Source organism: Humulus lupulus, chromosome 8, assembly GCF_963169125.1.
Source record: "Humulus lupulus chromosome 8, drHumLupu1.1, whole genome shotgun sequence".
NCBI lineage: Eukaryota > Viridiplantae > Streptophyta > Magnoliopsida > Rosales > Cannabaceae > Humulus > Humulus lupulus.
The window spans coordinates 25,060,160-25,067,612 of NC_084800.1; positions in this window are offsets into that span (position 1 = coordinate 25,060,160).

Below are 7,453 nucleotides of genomic sequence, written 5' to 3' on the forward strand. Positions count from 1 at the left end.
TGCGGAAGGTGGATTTCTCCAACTGCTCCCATAGGCTGGAATATCTCGGACTGGCCGAGGAGGAGACGGATATCTTATCGGTGAAGGAGGATGTTTGACCGGGGATGCAATCCTGGTCCCGTCAGGGCGGATTAGGTTAGGTAAGGGCCGCTCGGTTCTGCCAACCTCCAGGTCCTGTGCTCGGCGGTCTGAGTGGGGCGCAGGACGGCTGGCCGGGACGGGCTGTCACTGTGAACCTTCCCCGGATCTCCTACGAGAATTCTCTCGAGCCTCCTGGGCGCACTCGAGGGTGGTAGTGAGCTGGGAGTTGAAGTTCGGACCGATCGGCTATACTGTTGCTCGGCCCTAGGTAGTTCTTCAAAAGTGGTCTCTCGGTAGTGCGATGAGGGAGTAGATTTTGATGTCGGGGGTCTTGCCGATCTGCTTGGCCTGGACCGATTACCCCGGCGGGACTTATGAGTCTCGCCTTGCCTCTTTCCGACGTTAGCGTCGGTTGTAAGAGGGGGTAGTCGGGCCAACACCTCCTTAATCTGCTGGTTAACTTTTGCCATCTGACTCCTCAGCTGTGCATTCTCCATTTCTACCACCATGTAAAAATTTAGGTTCGGATTAGGTGGCTGGGGTGTCGAACTTCCAGTGTCATCTTGGCCTATTGGCTGCTTGCCCGACCACTGCTGAACCTTAGGGTTCTGATCATCGGAGACGGCGGCATGATGGGCCTCCTGCCCATCATGTTGGTCCGCCTCGTTGCCATGTCTTGAGCGAGTGACCACCATGGTTGGGTATTTGCGATAGCACCAATCTAACAAACTCTCAATGAAAGCACCAAACTGTTGACGCGGTTCTTTGCCAACAAGTAATTAATAGAATAAGAGGACGGGATTAGTGCTAAGTAATGAACCATAACAGATGAATGATCTTGAAATAAAATGGTGATACGAATACTTTTTTTTGGGTTGTTCAAAGGTTAAAATCCTTCTACTCCACCAGCCAATATTATTGCTAGTTTTCTGGTATTCTTTATAGGGCATTTCTTTACACAATAGAATCCAACCCTTTGCAACTCCCAGGGTCTCCATATTTATAGGAGAGAGCACCTGGGGGTTGGCAAAGGGGGGTCATCCCGTGACCTTCTTACCCATCATGTCAGTTATGTGACATTCATGATTAATTCCTAAAACCTGACAAATGAAGTGTGGTCTAATCAATAGGTAAGGGGGATAATGGGCCGCACGGCCCAACCCAGTCGTGGGTGCCTGAACATGCACGTTTATGCTGCGTGTCCGAGAATTCAGGGATATATCTGACACATGATGTTTGATATATGCACGTTTACATTGCGTGGTTGACTTTATAAAGGGTCACAGCTTCCAACTCAAGCACGTGCCTCGAGCTGAATGTCTTCTTAGCCCATGGCGTCGATACTCTTGACCCGACTCCTTAGTATCCTTAGTAAGCCTTTGGTTATCTCGAGCTAAAGAGGTGGGACCTGGTAACAGCAGCTCCGGGTACGTGGCATCCACGTGGCTGATATAATTATGCCATACCTCAGCTCGCTAACAGCCCGTGGAGAATTAGGGCGTACACTACTATTAAAACTTGGGAATCAATGTACTTATAGATATTATTGAACTTATATTTTGTGGATTATATTATCTTTATAGTCTTTCTCTTACAACTTGTTTACAATTCCTATCTTGTTTATTTTTCTTGCTTTAATATCTTTATTATTATCTAGTTATTTATTTTCTTGATACAAAAATCTCATCAATCTTTGTGGCTAGTTTAGAGTTTATTAATTTTGTTTTAAAATAGTTTTCTTTTTTATTTTAGACAACTCCTTTGGGTTCGACATCCTTGCTTACACGATCACTATTCTATATGAATGATTCGTGCGCTTGCGATATAAATATTTAAAACATACCCATTTTGGGTTCTTTATTTAACTTTAGCTAGCAATATATTGTGTTAAGGTTTCATCAATAATTTTTTCAAATAATCTTTGTGACTTTATAACACTTTGAGGAATGTAATTATAAATTATATTTTGATCAATGACAACGTTCACTATAATTCTAATAATTAGATATTCACTTCTAGGAATGTGTAATGAATAATTGACATAAGTAATGAATCATTCACTTCAAGGAATAACATTGAAAAGACAAGTTGACGCGGTTCTTCGCCAACAGATAATTATAAGAATAAACAGGATGGATTAGTGCTAATTAGTGAACCGTAGTAGGAAAATAGTTTACTTCTAGACTTGGGAAATTAATAACATGGGAAGGTGGTCACTCCTTTCCTTTTTAGGTGGTTCGAAGGTTAAAATCTATCTAGTCCACCAGTCAATACTATTGATATCTCTTGACTATTCCTTACAGAGTGTTTCTTTACAAAAATATGCCAACCCCTTGCAACGCCCAGGGTCTTGGTATCTATAGGGAGAGGATACCTAGGTTGGTAAAGGGGGTCATCCCGTGACCTTCTTACCCATCACGTCATCTCTGTGACACTGATCACTAATTCTTAAAACATGACAGTGAGGTGTGGTCTAATCAATAGGTAATGGGGGATAATGGACCGCATGGCCCAAACCAAGCGTGGGGGGTCTGAATACGCACGTTTATACTGCGTGTCTAAGAATTCAGGAATGGAATAGACACGTGATGTCTGATATGTGCACGTTTACATTGTGTGGTTGTCTTTACAAGGATTCGGGTGTCAGATATATGCTGCATCTTGAGCTTGATGTAGCGCCAGCTCGTGATATCCATACTGCTGACTTGCTGCCTTCGAGTAGACTGCAAACTCTCTAATCAGCTCATGCTGGAGAGGTGGAGACTCATAACAGCAGCTCCGGGTGGACGATTTACACGTGGCATTGAATTATGCCCTTTTCCAGCTCGCCAATAACTCGCGGATATTTAGGGCGTACATTTGTCCCCCAAGCCTCTGCTTGTGACACATGACGTCATCTGTGATCACAGCGGGGGCTTTTAGGTTTCTTTTTCGACTCTTCGTGTCCCGTCCACTGCGCAGGTATCGGACACGTGGAGCACCGTGGTTGGCGACGGTCCGTCTTCCAAGAATTGCATTAAATGGCCTAGCCTATCTTCGGTCGTCGTTTCGCCTCTCGAGTTATGACCCTCGTATCTCGCATTAATGTGATCGAACGGTCCTTGTAACGCCCTACCACCTTAGAGCCGTTACTAAGTGTGTTTAAAATGTGCAATTAACTCGCTAAACGAGGTTTTTAGAACAAAAGTGTGATTAAATAGAAAGTCAAGGCTATAATCTTTAAAAGTACTCTGTCTCATTAAAAGTTCCAAGAGTTTAACATTTGGGATCCCAAAGTAAGGTTTGTAAAATATTTACAATTCAAAATAGGTTTATAGATGACTAATTATCAAAAACATGGTTTAATACAGCCATTTCTCAAAATGCCCCCAACCAAAGCAGTCGGGCAGGCCAAACATGTACGCACCGCCCCACGCTCTCCATACTCATGGTTGGTTGACTTTCTCCTTGTCCTTACCTGCAACACAGAGCACCCGTGAGCCGAAGCCCGGCAAGAAAATGCTCACAGCATATAACATATGCATATCATACAACCACTATAGCAGATAACTTACAGATAAATAGACAGTCCATAAGACTTAAACACCTATACGGCCAAGCCGTCCCAGAAGCGTTACCAAAGCCTGGAATCTCGGTCCACACCGTAAGGATATCCCATGTATCCTTTGGGGTCTCACCCTAACTATAAGCACTTCCTGTGCTAAGTGTTATTCCCGACCCCACTGCCGTTCTCGGCCCTTCGCCGTTCCTGGCTCCTTTGCCGTTAATTCTGCTATAACCACATATAGCATTTTCAAACAACATTCAGACATATAATAATTCATTTAAAGCTACACCCTAACAATAATACAATCTAGGGTCGTGCCCTGCAGCAATACTATGGGCCCATGCCCTGCCCTATAGGTGTTACAGTTTTCTTACCTGTTGATGCTCATAATCTCATCAAGAGAAAATATGAGGCCGAGGCAAGGCCCTTGGGCCACCGTCGTCTCGGGAAGCCATCGCACCATCACGACACGAGTCTGGGTTCGTTCCTCGTGGAGTCGATGCCAAGTGGCCCACATTGGAAAGGCATAGGTGCCAAGGCTCAATAGCCTCGCGAGGCCCATCTCGCCCATGCACCTCACCTCGGCCATACACGAGGCCCCTCACGCACCTGCACCTCGGCCATATGCGAGGCCCATCTCGCCCATGCACCTCGCCCGTGGCCCCGCCTCGCCATCTAGGCTCGCGCCTCGGAGTGGCCTCGCCCATGGCCCCGCCTTGCCATCTTGGCTCAAGTGGCCTCGCTCCGGAGTGGCCTCGCCCGTGGCCCCGCCTCACCATCTTGGCTCAAGTGGCCTCGCTCCGGAGTGGCCTCGCCCGTGGCCCCGCCTCGCCATCTTGGCTCAAGTGGCCTCGCTCCGGAGTGGCTTCGCCCGTGGCCCCGCCTCGCCATCTTGGCTCAAGTGGCCTCGCCCGTGGCCCCGCCTCGCCATCTAGGCCCGCGCCCCGGAGTGGCGTCGCCCGTGGCCCCGCCTCGCCATCTCGCCCCTGGCCACGCATGAGGAGGAGGGCCTCGTGAACAGCCAGAGAGTCGCGCCATCAATAGGCCTTCCAAGGGGGCCTCGCGAAGGAATGTGAGCCACGCCACCTGGTGACCACGTGAGCGGAGCCATGCACCAAGGGAGCTGCGCCACCAAGAGAGCCGCACCACCAAGAGGGTCGCTAGGAGGGCGTCTCTCTACGCATCCTTAGACATCCGTCAAGGCCACATGCCTATCAACCAGACTCGTGAGTGATCCCGGAAGGCTTCAGGCATCTCGTGCCAAGGATCCAAGATCTCCACCTCACGCCAGGACCATAACACATACCCAGGGTCCCATTCCTTACACCTTGAGACCCCTATGCTCAGAGGCTCCAGTACGAGTCGAATGGGACATACTTGTACGACCTAGTACTGAGTACGGATACCAGTGCCAGTGAGACTGCTGGGGTAAGAGTCATGGTCTGTACGTCTACGGCCAAAGGTCAGAGCCGACACCACTACCTCCTGCGCCACTACGCCTGCCACCACTCATCAGATATGGGTACAGACAAGTAGTGGAGGCATTCTCCTGACATCTGCTCCTGTGCTGGATGTACGACCACAACCTCTGAAGCCACTCCCCTGACATAGTACTTATGTACCCCATGGTCTCCTGGACCACTATGTATCTAAGGCCATTAGAGCCTACTATAAAATGAACTCTAAGACCACCTGAAAGGGGGTTGGAAGTTTTCCGGTAGCAAAGGCTTGAGAATTAATGAAAGATTGATCGATTTCTCCATTTTTATTCTGTCATAATTCTTGAGTTATTGCTTTGATTTCTATAGCTTTTTTATTGACGATCCTGACTTGATAATTTCTTTCAACTCAACTTAGTTGACGAGTTCTCACCGTCAACATTACCTGTATCCCAAGCTTCGCAATGCACCAAGGTCACGAGCACGGTCCTCTAACCCGAGCCTCTCTAAAAACCTAGTCACAACACATATAAAACATCCTTTAAGACTAACCAATCCAAAACCACTTCCCCGGACCAATCCCATACTCTCGGGACCTCCAATTTCCCAAACCAATACAACGGAAACATCCCCTGAGCCCCTGGATCAAATGCCCAAAATTGCAAAATTACCCTATCCTGAAAATAGCCTAGCGTCGTGGCGCTGCCCTTGAGGGCCGCGGCGCCCAGCAAGTCAGAGAGTACCCCCAGCCCTGATGCAGCCTCGCACCGCAGCGCCAAAGAACAGGGCCGCGGCGCCCCTTCGCGAACCCAGAATTCTGGGCTTTCCCCTGCATTTTCCCCGAGCCAAAACACTCCCAATTCAACCTAAACACATACCTAAACCCCAAAACCAATTTAAAACCACAAATTAATCATCTAACAACCTATAAACGCCATCCACAAGCATAAACACATAATCACTCCCATAAATCACACTTTGATTCCAAATTTCAATAGTTCAAACCACTAAGTTAGAAACTTAGACCAAAGCCTACAAAAACCTAAACCATACTTCAAATTCCTTAAACCACAACAGAGATAAACCTTATAATTGCACAGAATCCTTACCTTAAGTAAAGAATTCAACCTTAAGCTTCCTTGATTCCAGCTTCAAACCACTTCCCCCTTGATTATTTAAACTGAATTTTCCAACCCAAACCAGCCATACTTCCTTTAAATTCCCACACTTAATCTCTAAAAATCAAATTTAAACTCAAGCAAAAACAGAGCATAACTCTTACCTTTGAACAATCCTAGCTTAAGCTTGATTTTGGTTGTCTCAAACCTCTTGAATTTCCTCCTAGGTTTCAAATTTCAGCTCTCCTTCTTGTTTCCCTTTCCTTCTAGCTTTTTCTTCAAATTTCAGCATAAACCAATATGTGACTAAGTGTTATACGTGGTTCCTCTTTTCCTTCTGCTGAAACTTATCTACCCCTTTACCAAATGACCATTTTACCCCTCATAGTAATCCTTTCCTAACTAAATCTCAAAGGCATTTTAGACATTGCACATTCCTTGCAAATCTACCAATTTCCTCACCTAAAATCTGTTACTCTTAATGGTTACTAATGGTCACTCAAGTTACTCAATCACCATTAACCATTAGCTCGCAAACCAAGGTACAAAATTCCCAAAATACCCCTAGGCTCCTCCCGAGCCAAGTACCTAATCCCGTTGTGACTTTTAAACTAATTAGCTCCCTAGAACCGTCTCAGCACGTGCATCACGTTAATACCACCACACACACGTGGTACAATCACATAATAAAATTATCACATTTATGCCCTCAGCAGGCTAAAATTACCAATTTACCCCTAACATACAAACGGGGCCCACATGCATATTTATACCACCTAAACATGCATTCTAATCACATACTCATTTAAATTCATATATTAACATGCCAACTCACTTATTTCCCTCTAGACATGCTAATCAAGGTCCTAAACCTTATTAGCAAATTTGGGATGTTACTGTAACGCCCCAACTCCTGGGACCGTTACGGTGTGCCTTGTAAATAGTGCTAAACTCGCTAATCGAGACATTTGGCCAAAATCGTGATCTAAGTATGATTAGCGGTTTAGGGATTAAACATTTTGGTTAAGATATAACGTTTCACTAGAACGTTTAACATATACATTGGGATCCCGAAAATACAATTCAGAGTTTATTACAGAAAATATTTACAACAGGCCGTTCTAAGCGGCAAAACAGGGTTCAACCCTAGTTCCACTTTAAACCTCGACCGTGGCGGTTGAGCAGCCGCATATGTACACGTCATCACCTAAGCTCTCCAACTCAAGGGTGGTCCAGCTTCCTTTTGCCTTTACCTGCACCACATAGCA